The following is a 15,136-nucleotide window of genomic DNA, read 5'->3' as shown; positions in this document are numbered from 1 at the left end:
GGTCCTGCCTTGCCCCCACAAGCCTGCCTATGCCAAGAGTGAAGCGATGTAGGAGTACTCTTAGACACAGGCTGAGTCCTCTCAAGAGTATCGAGGAGTGCATGAAAGGAGCTGGCCAAAGAAACAGCTCGAGGAATGCGCTTGCTGGGATTTCAGAACAACCAAAGCAACAACACTTTATCTTCTGGAAAAACACTGCGACTAAGGCAGCCTCCCTTAGGCTTATGTAGAAGTCTGCATTGATATTACCACGGTTTGCAAATGATGATGACTAGAAGACTTGAGGGGCAGGGATCCCACCTCTCTTCTGCCACCATCCTGGTAGCTCCGCAGGAGAACTAACAGTACTATGGAGCAGGAGCTAAGTTTTAGTGGGCTCTGAAACCCCAGCACCTAACTCTGGGCTTGGCCTCAGGGAGGCACTCCATAGTGATGACTGGATAGAAGAATCCATGCCCTACCTGAGGTTGGGTGTGAAATGTCTAGTCTTACATCCTTCCAGGCATTTATTTCACACCAGGGGCAAGCCCTTGAGGAAACACATATAAGATGTGCTCCTGCCCTTCAGGGGCCCACTATCTAGTCACAGAGACAAGAGGGCACTAATCACCAAAGCAGAGCAGATGGGCATAACAGAGATGGCCATGGCTGCAGAGGGAAGGGGACATTAATTCCACGCAGAGGGACTTCAAGACTCTCACCACAGTCCACTGCAGTGATCCTGTGCTGGAGTCTGCACCAGGCTGACCTGCATCCCAGAGGTGAAAGCTGTCAGATTCTGAGTGCAGTTCAGCCTCTTTAAAGGAACCTGCAATGGTTTTACTCATCTGAGCTTCTTACCAACACAGGTGGGGAGCCCAGCAATAAAGCCTAGTGTGTAGGCTCCAGTAACTTGCTCTCTCCTGTTCAGCACCGTGGTCCTGTGGCTGCTATCTACAGATGAAGGGGCAGGTGTCTAGCTGGCTCCAACTGAACACCACTCAACTGAAATGGCTAACACCTTTTGTCCTCTTCTGCTTCACCTGGCAGCTCCACTCCAGAGGGGCTCACTGCTGTCATTTGGTTCTCACAATGTTACTTCCTAGGTGCAGGGAAAGATGATTTGCCAACTAGACTAGGAATCAGGAGACAGCTTTTCCCTTCCAGCTTGTTCTTACTATGTTATCAAGGGGAAAATTATCTGCCTTTCTGCACTGCCATTTTCTCCTTGTCAATCAAGAGCACCCTGTGAGTGTTGTGAGTGTGAAGGGAGCTGGTGGTGGTGAGAACAGTCCAAAGAGGGTATGCCCTGAACACCAAGAAGGTGCTGTTATGACTCTTGGTGTTACCAGGAGTCCTCCTAGGCTGCTCCCCTCTACCTTCTAATCTCTTTCCATCTCTCTCCTCCCCAACTCCCTGGGTCCAGTCAGAACCGTCTCCTGATTGTCCCTGGATTTTTCCACCTTCATGTATGATCAAAAATGAATGTGTGCCACTACTTCCTCATAAGCTTAAGGGCCTGAGGGCCAGAAGACAGGGAGACAACAGGCAGAAGAAGCTATCCAATGTCACCAGTTCTGCTCCCTCCTGGTCACACTTGTCAAAGCAGCACTGAAGTCCCACTTGTCAGTTCTTAAACAGAGCTGCAGTGAAGTCCCATCAGGACGCTGGCATAGTCACTCACTATCAGAATAAGAGCGACTTTGGTTGGTAAATCCTTATTGTACCAGGGACCAAGTTTCCCTCACAATGACTCAAACATTTAATCCTCATGACAACCATACAAGATAGGTGTGATTATTAACCCATTTTACAGACAAGGAAATGTGTGATTTCAAACAAATCATGTGCTATATTCTCTTGGACTCTAAATATATTTCCTGCCCTTGGAAATTGTCCCCGTCTAACAGAATCTTTAAAGCACAATGAGGAACCTGAATTAGTGTGCCCTGATGTGAGGTCGTTATTTGAAAGAACCCTGAGTTAGGGGCCAAAGTGAGAGAAGAAATGAATGGGGCAGTATGTCTGGACTGCTAATCAGCGAGGTAAGTCACCATGGAGATGGCCTGAGAGAACTTACAGAGGACAAAAGGAGAACAGGGAGCAGGTGAATGGAGTATGAAAGACAGGGAGCTAGTTTGAAGACAAGGCTTGAAGATAAGGCTGTAGAGGAGCCTCTGGAAGTCAGGTTTAGCCAGAACACAACCACCTCAACCCTGTCCCCATGAGCAGATCATTCACAGATGACAGACTGTTCACTGTGGGCAGGACACTGAGCAAGGAGGAATGAGGTCGGCTGTTGGCTTCAAGGAACTCACAAACCAGCTGAAGAGACCAGTCTCATCCGCCCATTCCACCACATACCTAGAGAAGTCCCAAATAGTGATCCACAGTGCATGCACATGGATGGATGAGCAAAGAGCTGTCATGTGGCCCTGCCTTTGGAGAAGGACTTTCTGAAGTGGGTGGACACAGGAAGAAAGGGAGACAGAGGGCACTCTAGGAAGGATTAGGATATGGTCCATTCAGGAGGCAACAAAGAGACAGACCTGAATGAAGTGGGAGAATACACCTGTGAATCAACCTGAGCTACTTTACAAAGTCTGCAGGATACATGAAAAGTCTGGACCGCGTCCTACATACAGCTTCTTCCCAAGCAGTAGAGGCATGTGATGACAACAGGACCCTACAAAGCTGGGCCAGGAACAGGGGGAAGGCAAGGCAAGAGACAGACCAGTTTCAAGGGTTGCCTCAGTTCCTTAGACTTGGGATACAGAAGGACCAACCAGGTAGAAAATGTGATGTAAGACACCATCTCTCCTGCCCCCTCACATTCCTCCACAGCCCACCAGGCCCAGGAGGGCCAGAAGGTATAGGCGGCTTTGAGGGGTTCAGGGGTTCTTAAGCATTTGAACAACGCAGACCTACTTTGCTTGCTTTCTTTCTTTTTTTTTAACAAAAAAAAAAAAAAAAAAAAAGTGAAGCAAGTACAGAATTCTCAGAGGGGAGGAAGAAAAGTGAATGTGTGAAATCAACATGCAACATCTCTGCTAACTGGCAACCAGGGAGCTGTGGGCTTCCAAGTAAATGCCAAGCTCTCTGCTCCTCTCCCTGAATTTCTGGGGCTTTAGTGTAAGACAGAGCTTAGTCTTTGGTCCCTCCCTCATCTACACGTAGTCACTACCAAGGGACCAGTCTAGATCCCCCACTGACCTGTGCGGAATGTCCTATATGTGTAGCATGTGCAGACTACAAGGCAGCTCACAACTCCAAGACTCAAACAAGGTCGCCGCCCCCATGGGGCTGGAGTTTAGGTTAGTCCCAAAGCCCAACCTGCTATGCAAAGTAACCTCTGAGACAGGCCAACACTATAGGACAAGGGACAGTTACCCACCTTGCCCCAAATTTTAAACCAAATTTGGGATCATCTTTGGCTATACAGGAAATGTTTTCATTGCTGGGCAAACCACTCAGGAATGGGGCCAAAGGGGAAGAAGGATGAGGAAGAAAGTGGGTCCCTTGGAGGGGGCCCACCTCCCAGAGGTTTGCAAGAAGACTAGTAGGAAGGAGTAGATGGCAGGGGCCACTCTCCTATTTGCTATGGAAATGAATGGTAGGACTCTGATTTAGAATGGATGGTAACAACCACAAGTGAAGGAGTCAGGGTAGAAAAGAACTAAAGGTACTTTGGGGGGCTTGGGAGTTTTCTTTGCCAGGGGAGGGTGTTGGTTTTTGTTTTTTAGTTTCTGAGACCAGTGAAGAAAATGGGGTTTGGTTTAGTAGAAGGGTGAACAGTTTGAGGGAGGGATGGACTGCTCAGGATACATTATAAAGGGTTCCAGGGACTGCCTCTCCTAGAGATGGTGGCTTCCTCCATCCTTCTCAGCACTTTATTCACGCTGCAATGACAGTGCACCCACCTGTCTCTGCTGTGGTCACTGGGCTTCAGAAAGATGGCTAGGATTACATTTTGGTCATTTCATCCCCCACTCCCCTAGTGCCTGTCAGAGTAACCACCACATGGCGGATACTCAGAAAGTACTGAAGAGAGGGAAAAGAAAGACCAACATGCCTAAGCCTTACATTCTCCTAAGCACAGCTTGAGAGTCCCAACTTCATTCCCTAAAGAATGGGACCCAAGCCAGATCTATGGAATTGTTCCTGGAAAGCAGGCCATCTAAGGGCATCAGAACCTGATGTGCCTAGGAAATGTAAGTGCCCAGCAGATAACAGAATGCAAATGCCATGAGGTCAACTGATTTATTTACAGCCATATCCATAGCACATGTCACAGTCTGGAATTGATGGATAAATGGACAGATGGACAGAAGGACAAATAAACAAATGCATGGATCCAGAGAGCCATTTCTGAAGGAACAGTTGGGAAAGATAGAAGGTTGGAAAATAAAAAGCTTGAGACACGAGCAAGACAGAGGGCAAGGCTGCTTCTGGACCCCTGCCCAATCAAGTGAGTTGAGTCTTGTGGAGGAGTTCTAAGGACAGGACAACAGGGGCACCTCTGCCTACCACTCAGTCCCTGGGAACTTGTGCAAATACCATAGTGTTGTGTCACATCCCAAAGTTCCCAGAGCAAAGCTGCTTCCTGGGTATTGCCAGCCCCCCTCAGAAGCTATTGAGAAGGTGTGGCTGTGCATTGACAACCACCTGGGACAGGTGAGTATACTGGTGAGTGCATGCACTGGTGCCTCTGAATGGGTCAGCTAACTGAGCTCTGAAGAAACAGGGCCACAGCCATTGACCATCCATCAGACTCCCAGTCCAGCCGGAGTGCTGAAAGGATGGCTTCCACACCAAGAGGAGCCAGGCAAGAGGTGTGGATGGACAACCTCAGGACCCTGAAATCAGCTCCACATGCCCTAATGACTATGATCAACTGGGCCTCCATGTACCCTGTCCACATCCATCATCTACACCCACCATCCCCCACAAACACAGAGAACACAGCTCTGGCAAAAGAGCATGGTAGAAATACTCTAGCCTTTGGAACTAGATGGATCTAGAGTGAGTTACCCAACTGCTGGGTAACCTAGAATGTCTGTTCTGTATCTCAGTGTCCCCATCTATAAAATGGAGATGATAATACACACCTTCCTAAGGTGTATGTAAAAAATTAGAAGTTAGAGGTGAATATAATGCACATATCTCAAAGTCTGAACTGCAGAAATTGTCCAATGACTTGAGACACCATTATCATTGTCAACAATAATTAGTATGATAAATAGGGTCCTAGTCCCAGTCTAGTTACAACATGGTTGAACAGAGAAAGAAACAAAACAACCAATAATGTCCTGTGGCCCAGATTCTAAGGATGAATGCCACGGTTCCTCCTCTGTATGCTGATGACACCTCCATGTTTACCTGGCCCTCACCTGTCTGAGCCCCAAGCAACATACCCAACTCCTGCCTGTCCTCCCTACTTGGCTGTCTCACAGGTAGCTCCAATTTCACATGCCCTATAGAGTCTGGCCTTGCCCCAGACTTGCTTCCCTGGCACCACCCTCCCCTTCTCAATAAATGGCCTAAATCTATATATACTGTGGCTTAAGCCAGAGCTCCACATTCATCCTCGACTCCCATTGTCACCAGCTCCCTCCTCCAGTCAAATCCTAGCACTGCACCTCCCTCCACTTCTCACCATCTCTGGTCCACCCCCACTCATTTCTCACCCTGGGTCCTAGAGAGAGATCTCTTCACTGCCACACCACAGCCCATGTCATCTTCTTACCCACACCCCTCTCCTACTTTAGCCCCTTCAATAGCTTCCCATTTTACTGAGTGTGTGTGTGTGATGCATGCACATGTGTGTGCACTGTGTTTGCTATTCTACTTTTCTGGCACATTCCAGATTCTTAAAATGACTCTGAAGTTCTGGCTGGACCAACCCCACCTCTCTAGCCCATCCCAGTCACTCTTTCCTACTTATCGGGCTCCAGAGAACGCTCCAAATCCCATCCCTCCTCGGTCTTAGCCAGTGCTATTCCCTCTGCCTGCCCCAACCTACTGCCTGGCTCCCTTCTACTTCTACTCATTCCTGAGTTCTTAGGAGTCTTCACAAGGGTCTCTTCTGGTTTTCTGGCCAATCCCCTATGTCAAAATGAAAGCCCCCTCCCTACCATTATATGTTCTCAAAACATGATCTGCCTTTTTCTCCCACATTCATCACAGTTTGAAAGTACATGTTTCTCTGAGTGACAATCTGCTGTCTGATTTTCCCACTAGACTATAAACCCCACAGCAGCAGGACTGGTCTGTCTTTGTCATCACTATACCCACTACCAGTACTATGCCTGACCTACGAGGAAACCCAAGAAATACTTGATGAACAAGTGAACAGGAGCTCAAAGGAGGGAGTGTGCAGTGTGGGCTTAAGTCACCAGGAAGGGCTTGTGGGCCTTCAGGTTTATAAGGTCACCTCTGACCACTTAAGGAACAAAGCCTCAGGACGTAATCTCCTGGGGGATCCTTAGTTCCTCAAGAACAAAGCAAGGAGGTTGGACTAGTTGGTCCGGTAAGGACCCTTGAGCCCTGAGCTTCCTACCTTATAAAATGGGGCCTGGCTTAGATCTTAGAGATGGGCAGGGAGGGCAGAGGAAGAGCATCCTGGGAGGGGAAGGGTCAGGCAAAGTGGGAGGTACAGAAGAGAGCCCGAGGTGTCTGGGAAATGCAGACAAAATAAAACTGCACAGAAAGGGAACCTAGAGGAAGGTGGTTCTGAAGAACAGATGACCCTAATGCCAGCTGAAAATCTGCACAGGTGCTTGCTCACCCCTCCTCTGCATCACCAGTAGGTTTCTTGGCCAACGCTCCTAACAAAATGAACCTACATCAAACTCTTCCTCACCTCCTGGGGCACTTGGCTGCTCCCTTACCTGAAGCCCCCTTTCCTGACACCCTGACTGGCTAATGTCAATGATCCATTGGGCAACAGCATGGCTATGGCCTCCTCCATGGGTCTCCTTCAGTAACACCCTGAGTTGAACCTGCCATAACATAACCTGTTCCCTGACCTCCCCGACTCTATACTGTGAGCTCACTGAGAGCTAGGACTGTCCATCATCTTTATCTTCCCAACCTGCCACTGTGCATAGCACATCGATGCTCTTAAATCTCTGCCAGATGCATGAATAAGCAGTGAGGACCTCTGTGGGTTTCTGGTACAAGGTGAAGACAGCTCTTTAGAAAAAATGAGACTTGGCTTGGAGCAGGGGAGCCCTTCCACAGACAGCAAGAACTGCCACTCCTCTAGGACACTAATCTCCTCCTCCAGCGTGTTCACAGACTGAGGGAGATAACAGAGGCTGAGCCCTGGATAAAGAGCCACCCACCCTGGGCTTTCAGGTTCTTTTTTCCAGAAAGGTCCCAAACAAGCCCCATCTTTCATCCCAAGGCCAATCAGCATCCCTGTCAGATCCCCAGAAGGGCCTGGTGTGCGAGGCATTGTGCTGGACAGACAGACGTACCTGCACCCACATGCAGTGCCAACACTGAGCCATTCACCCTGGGAAACAGAGGAGAAAGAAAGCATTTGTTATTAGTACTTATCAAGGAGGGCAGGTGGCTTCGGGAGGATGAGATAAGGCAGACCGCTGGGCACAGGAAAGTGTGATGAAGCCTGAGGTTTATTGCCATGCACCAGTGGAAATTTACTGACCCAGCAAATCCAATATTCCTAAACCGCTCCATGGAGGACACTGACTTACAGGCTGGGATGGCGCTCTCTGACCCAGCATCAAGCCTGCCTGCAAAGCCAGCAATGCAGCTGGGCCCCTTCTGCTGATTTCAGGAGCTGCTCCCAGCTGCCTCCCCTTACCTCTATACCTCCACTGAGCCTGGACTCTTCGAGTCTGGCACTGGAGCCACCCTGGGGAAGGACAGAGCATAAATAGCACTCAGCAATGCTCTAAAGTTAAGAAAGTGCCCCCGATTGCACCCTGCTCTGAAGCCATCAAAGGAGGGAAGCATGTACACATTCTACTCATGTTGATGGACTCTGGGAGTCTGGGTGGGTAGTAAGAGGACAAACAGACTGAGTGTCTTATGACTCGCAAATCTCACAATACCTAAGTCACTTGGGATCCCTGAACTTCCTTGAGTCACTGTAAAATGAGGCAAAAGCACCAGCCATCTCCTAATTCTATCCTACTTTCCTCCTCTCACTTGGGGCTCATTCATGTCATTCAATGTGTCTCTAGCTGAAGGGGACCTCCTAAAAGCACCCAGTCCACCCCAAACCTGGAGTCATCTTTCCTCATCTCAAGATACTTGAAGTGCAAATGGTCACAACCACACTCTTTAGTAAGAAATTTGGGCTACCAAAACTCTTAGAATTCTAGAAAGTTCTTTACAAAGTCTCTCTTAGGTTGCTCTAATAGAGGTTCATTCCTATTGTAACCTAATCATACGTGATGTGTACCCAATCACAGTTCACCAAACCGTACTTCCTCAATACATACCCAGAATGCAGAGGCCATGCACACATGGCATCCTGAAAGCAGAGCATGTGTGTGTTCCCTGTCAAGGGCTCCTTGCCTGTGACTGCCTCCTGCCTGCCAGTCTCCTTACTAGGCTCCCTGCACTTCCCCTCCCCCATCCTCCTTGTCATTCACTCTGCCACACGCTTCCACCATTACTTTCCCACAATGCCTGAGCTCAAAATCTTCCCTGGCTCCCTATGGATTTAAACAACACACACGCTTGTTACTGGAGACCTTCACTGAACTTTGTTAGCCTTATTTCCACAAACCCCAATCTGCACCCTGTGCTTTGAGCAATCGGAGCAATCTGAGCTCCTCAATGTTCACCCCCACTTCTATGGCTCCGTACCCTGGCTCATGCACTGCCCACACCTCAGTAGAGTGCCCCACCAATCTCTGCCTTTAGAAACTCATCTCAAAAGCTACACCCTTAATCAAGTGTCCCCCAACACTAAGAAACCCTCTTCTTATTCCAAACCTCTCTTTTAGCCACCAATTTTACTCTGCATTGTTATTACAGCTATTTGAAGGAATGTTTTTTCTTTATACAAGAGCCATAATCTCCATACAGGAGGAACTCACCAGCCCAGCTTGATAATACATGATGGACACTTAAGAATCCATGATCACCTCAAAATATGTGTCAGACACCCCCCAACAATGCCCTCTGCCTGACTGGTAGGCACTCACCTTGATGGATCACCACCCTTTGTCCTCCTCTAGGGAATCCCTCTCTAGAGTCACCCACCCAGGTTCATCCATCTACCAAAACCACAAGGCAACCCAGATCCAGCCTGAAGCTCAGAGAATGTGACTAGACTCTGTGAAGCCCAGTATGTCTGGGTGGCTGTGTGCTAATCATCCCCCCAGCTCTGGCCCCAAAAGGCACTTTCATATTCCAGCCAGGCTGGGAGTCAGGCACACTTGCTTCTCCCCTCCCCTACACTGCTGCCAGTGGAAATGCCAGCCTGCAGCCACAGTGGGTCAGACAGAGCACAAGCAAGCACTGAGCTTCTCTTCCCTTCCTATAGCACCCAGGCCTGAGGCAGACTAGCACCCTAGCCTGGGCCATTCTTCTAAGAAATGCAGAGTCCACTCCCAGCTCTGTCACCTGGGCAGGAGACTTACAGTTCTCTGGGCACAGGACACAGCATTGAATGAATGAATGAGCACACTTCTATTTCCTCATCTGCAAAATGGGGTTAAGTGTGATAGTGAAGGACCAGTAAGACAACGTCTGGGGAATTACTTTATCAAATGGAAGGTACTATCCTTAGAAACTTCTATCCACACACATACTCCAGCCAGCCAGTACACTTCACAGGAGTTTGGTGAAAACAAAGGACACCCACAGTGATTAATGGATGACTGCCACACTCCTCAGCACCCACTCTGAGCCCTGTCCTGGTTCATCACAGTGGATGTAACCAAGGGACGATCAGCTCCATCTGCATTTTGGGAAGAGCAACAAGATGAACAGGCAGCAGTTCAAGTGCACCTAGGCATGGTAGAGACTGAGTGCTCAGAGGTCTGTCCTTTGGCTGCTTGGAGAAGGTGGGGTAGGGGTTGGGCTTGCACAGTATCCTAACAGGAGGGTAGAGGAGTCCTGAGTGAGCAAAGACATGTTCCTTGTGTCTCCTTCAGCTCTTTTCAAGGGGCCTTCATGCTTATGATCACATCTGATCCTCACAGCACCCCACAAGGTAAGCAGGGAAGGTATCCCAGTCTCAGTGAGAAACAGAAGCACAAAGAGGGGAGAGGGCTGATTCAAGCTAGTTAGCAGAGCTGAGTCTGGAATCTACCTCCCTGATTTATAAAACAGAGATCTTTCCCTACACCTAGCAGCTTTATCAGAGACCAGAGTTGGACCCTGCTTTTATGTATGATGCTGATCCCTACTGAGACACACAGTCATCTAGCAGGCACAGAGGGTGGCGGGGTGGGGGGCGAGAAAGAGGGAAGAAACGAAGGATGGGGGAGGGAGGAAGGAAGGAAAGAAGAAAAGGAGGACATGCAATAGATTACCCAGTCAGGACAACAGGGAATTCAGTCCCACCACGGGACTGAAGCCCTAGCAATCCTGAAAGACAGACAAGCAGCCCACTGCTGCCTGATACCAACCTTCATCACCACCTATCCAATGTCCTCTCTAGGCTCCTTCTAACTTCTTACAGCATGAACGTGGGTGCTTTGCCAAATGAGAGCAAACAGAGGCCCTACCCTCCAGAATCACTGCTATTGACAGAGGAAATGCCAGCCTGAAGCCACAGTGGATTAGACAGAGCACGAGCAAGCACTGAGCTTCCTCCTCCCTTCCTACAGCTCCCAGACCTGAGGCAGACCAGCACCCTAGCCTGGTGCATTCTTCTAAAGAAAGGATCAGGATAGGGGTGGAGATAAATTAGCAGAGGGCTGGTAAATGTTTAACAACCAGCTGTCCAGGGGAAAGCCCTGATTTGTAGTGCTTGCCAATGGCCATGGTGTAAATACTCCCATCCTGGCCAATTTCAAGCTGCTGATGGCTTAACAGCCAGCTGGCAAATTCTCTGATTATTTACTAATAGGCTCTCAAGAGGCGGTTGAAGTAGACCCAGCAAACCACTGTAATAAACCCATCTCTTGCCTCCAAAAGAAACTGCAAGTCAGGGAGAAGAAACCCAGCACTACCCTGCCCTCTCTCTCTCCAGCAGTAAGTTTCAGTGTTTAAGGTTTGGGGAATAGCAATGAAGGCTGGACGAGGCACAGGGAAAAAGAATGTGATAGCCTCCATCTGGTCCCCTGGGATCTCCTCATAGGAGGCCTAATAACAGAGAAAGGTAACTGAAACTAGCTCCTATTCTACAGTGATCCCATCATAGGAGTCACACCAGCCTACTGCTCTGCACAAAACCCTCTAATATTTCCCATCACTCTCAGAGTGAAAGGCAAAGTTCCTATAAGAATTTGCACAACCTAGCTAGGTGCTGTGGCACACACCTGTAACTCAGGAGGCTGAGGCAGGAGGGTTGCAAGTTCAAAGCCAACCTCAGCAATTGAGCAAGGCCCTAAGCAACTTTGTAAGACCCTGTCTCTAAATGAAAATATTTAGGGCTGGGGAAATAGCTCAGTTGGTAGAGTGCAAGCACAAGGCCCTGGGTTTAATCTCCAGCACTGCAAAAAAAAAAAAAAAAAAAAAAAGAAAGAAAAGAAAAAAATATTTAAAAAGGGCCGGGGATGTGGCTCTGTGGCTAAGCACCCTGGAGTTCAATTCCTGGCATCAAAAAAGAATTTGCACGACTTACACATAACAGACCCACTCACTCCACTCCAACCATGTCATCCTCCTTGCTGTTTCTTACACTACAGCCTTTACTTTGGCTGTTCCCGCTTCCTGGAATGTTCTTCCACTATATCGCTGCATTGCCAACTCTCTCCTCCTTTAAGCCTTCACTCAAATGTCACCTCAGTGAAGTCTTCCCTGACTAGATTGTTTAAAACTCTACCTCCCTCAGGATACTCAATAACCCTTACACTCCCTTACCCTTTTTCCATAGCTCTTATTTCCAATATACAATATAATTTATGTTTTCATTACATTGATTGTTTATGATGTCTCCACCCATTAGAACTGAGCTTTATGAGGGTAGGGATTTTGATCTGCTACATTCATTGCTGTTTTCCCATGGCCAATAACACAGCTTTCCACATGGTCAGTGCTCAATAGATTTTTTTTAATAGATATTTTTGAATGAATTAATGAGTGCCTGGGAGCCAGTCTCTGCCAAAGCCCATGGGAGCCATATTGGCTTCCCAGGAGCAGGCTGTTGGGGCATGAGGGAGTCAAGTGCTTAATGCCTAGGTGCACCTAGCTGGGACTACAGATGCCTGTGTTCTGGGCCTGGTCCTGACACCCATGATCTGGCACAGCTGCACCCTGCATCTCAAGTCAGCACTTCATTTTCTCTCTTCATTTAGGCTGTAATGGGAACCCACATAGCTAACCCTGGGCAGTACCAAGGGCCAAGGCAGAGGCCAAACAGGATGCCAAGTCCAAAGGCTTTGAGCTCTGCAGTAGGAGGCTCTGAGGTCAGGTCCAAGGCATTCCTTTAAAAGATCTAAGAAAGACACCAGTCATACCTGAACCTCCGACCACATTGACTCCTCAAACCCCTGCTCTGGGTCTAGATAAAATCCCTCAAAAATGCTGTCCGCCCCAGTGGTTAGAGTTAGCAGAGCCCCAACCCAGGGTGGTTGCCCCATCACGCCTCAGGCGGGCTCCCCACATGCACAACAGCCAGCTCACACTGCTATTTTAAGATCCACGGGCCAGCTGTAGCACGTAGCCACCGTGGGCTAGCGGCCCGGGTAGGAGGTAGAGAAGCTAACTCATGAAGGAGTGCTGACCTGGGGAGCTCCCAGAGGCGGGGACTGGTCATCCCCTTAACACCAGCCCTTCTCTGCAGGGACTGGAAACTCCCAATCCACACCCTCAAACTTCCTTGCCACAGGGAAAGTGAGTCAGGAACTTCATTGGGCATGCCCAGATTCCATTTCTGAAAGTGACCCCCTGAGTCTCCACAGCAAAATGACTCCTAGCCCCACCCTGCCAACCCTTAGAAATTCCAACAAAGTAAGAGCTAGCACAGAACCCATCTTCCAGGTCCTGGCAATGTTAGACAGTCACCAGAAACACAGGCTGAAGAGAGGAGTTAACTGGCTGTTATCTGAGAGTGGCTTCTCCACAGAGCCCCTCCCCATTCCCTCTCCCACTCCTCTCTGCCCTCCAGGACTGTGGACTGTGCTAGGCACACAGCCACACTCAGTAAAGGCTTGTTGATTATGTGATTGTTTCTAAAGGCATAGAAACCAAATATGACAAAAGTGGTCTAGAGATAACCTAGTCATTATTACTGTATCATTATCATCATTATCTACATTTCCACTGGCATCACTGAACACCAAAACTGAGAATAAAGACCATAGTAGAATCAAGGAACCAATGAAACTTCGTAACAAAATTCTGCCTTCCACAGAGATCTACCACAGGAGAACTCCAGTAAGAAAGTTATTCTGTACTTTCCATAAACTGTGCCCCCTAAAGTTGTGCAATATGGTGGCAATGTTCCAAACCACCTTCCACCATAGAACATCCAAGCAACCAGGAACTGGCTTGAGAAAGGAGGTAAAGGACAGGAACTCTAAGTCTAAGATATTCCCACTCCCAACCTCATGCTTCAACATCAGCAAAACCACCCAGGGCAAGTCACACACACCTGGGGTGACAAGCAGCATCCTACAGCTCTAATTGTCCAGTTTAAGCAATATCAGCTTTGAGAAAGGGGAAAGGAGAGCCAGAAGGTGCTATAATTAGGGAGCTCTGGGACTTCTCTCCTTGCTACCCATCTAGTTCAAAACAGAATCAGCCACCTACACCTTAAAGAAATAGATCCACTACCAGGATTGGAGGTATAGTCCTTGGATTTTCTTGTTGGAGGGAAGATCCCAGAAGCTATGGGCCTTCAGAGATCATTTGATGCATTTCTTCCTTTGTTTCCTTGGCTTCAGTCAATACGAACATTCTTCTGAGCCTTTATTACAGTTGCAAGAGCAACGACAACAGACTGCATTTACAGAAATATGTATGTTGTTGAGGGCCACGGCTTAGAAGGCGGCTGACTGGATCTAACTGGCTCTTCCCTTCACTACCCAGACAGCGGCTGATGTTCCACCACTCCAGCAAACCTTCCACAACCACAAACTCTTAGGCAGAAGGTTCCCATTGTCACCCTTGGTTCATCTTCTGAAGATATATTTGCATACAATTACCAAAGTGACCCTGTCAATAGTCTGAAGTCACACCAGCTGGGCAGACAATCCTGGCCCAAGCTCCCTCCCTGTATGGAGAAGGGACATATTTGCCAAAGTCACTCTGCTCTGCTCAAGCCTCACTCACAGATAGAGATGTAGTTGGACAGAGAAAGGGAAGGAAGAGAAGAACAACAGGGTGACATTACTCCAGAGGTGATTTTCTTCAGGGTACCAAGGGGCCCTCACCCTCCCAGAAGCCTCCTCTGGTCACCTGTGGTCTTTCCCTTTCATGCAGCTCCTCAGAGTGCAGCAATTCAGGGTTCTGCCTTCGATTGTTCCCTTTTGTGCACTCTAACTCCAGGAAAGCCCAGTGAAGGAGATACTCATATGTTCCTGCCATCAGCCCCCAGACAGCTTTCACCTCTCCTCAGTGATCATCTGTTTCCAGTCACGCTGCTCTGACCCTGTCTCCTCCATTCTGTCTCTGCCTCCACACTCCTGTCTGGCTGGCCAAGCCTCAAGGAGGGCTGTGTGGCTTCACGCTCAGCTCTCCAGCAGCCTGCCCCAATTGTAGGCTTCAGTTAGCTTGCCCTCCCTTGGCATGGAGGCTCCTTGGGCTGATGGCCCAGTTACAGACCCCCACCTCCTCACAGCCTCAGGACACCTCCTTCCTGCTCTCTCCGCCTCACTGTCCCATCACATAGCCTCACTGACTCAGCCTGGACAACATTTGAGTAGACACCATTTGTCTTTGCAAATGGACTATCAGCTGTAGAGAAAAAGGGTGCTCTCTCATCAAGTCTCCTTTAGTACTTATCATATCCTAGTCAGGTGCCAGATATTCAGTGAGTACTGCTGAATGGATGGTTGGGCAG

At 48.7% G+C, this 15,136-nt stretch overlaps 1 protein-coding gene across 4 annotated transcripts in view; it reads right to left on the bottom strand.

The window, feature by feature from the left end:
• TSPAN9 (tetraspanin 9) overlaps positions 1-15,136 on the bottom strand; it is a 193,242-nt gene that overhangs the window by 83,734 nt on the left and 94,372 nt on the right. Inside the window, exon 1 of one of the 4 annotated variants that reach the window (XM_079142016.1) lies at positions 7,461-7,479. The exons of the other annotated variants lie outside the window; for them this stretch is intronic. The gene's annotated coding sequence lies outside the window, so the exon portion shown is untranslated. Of the gene's footprint in view, positions 1-7,460; positions 7,480-15,136 lie in introns of those variants that run through there. 4 annotated transcript variants of the gene reach the window in all.

This window comes from Sciurus vulgaris (assembly GCF_902686455.1).
Source record: "Sciurus vulgaris genome assembly, chromosome: 5".
Classification (NCBI taxonomy): domain Eukaryota; kingdom Metazoa; phylum Chordata; class Mammalia; order Rodentia; family Sciuridae; genus Sciurus; species Sciurus vulgaris.
This window is presented reverse-complemented; position numbering and strand designations above follow the sequence as displayed.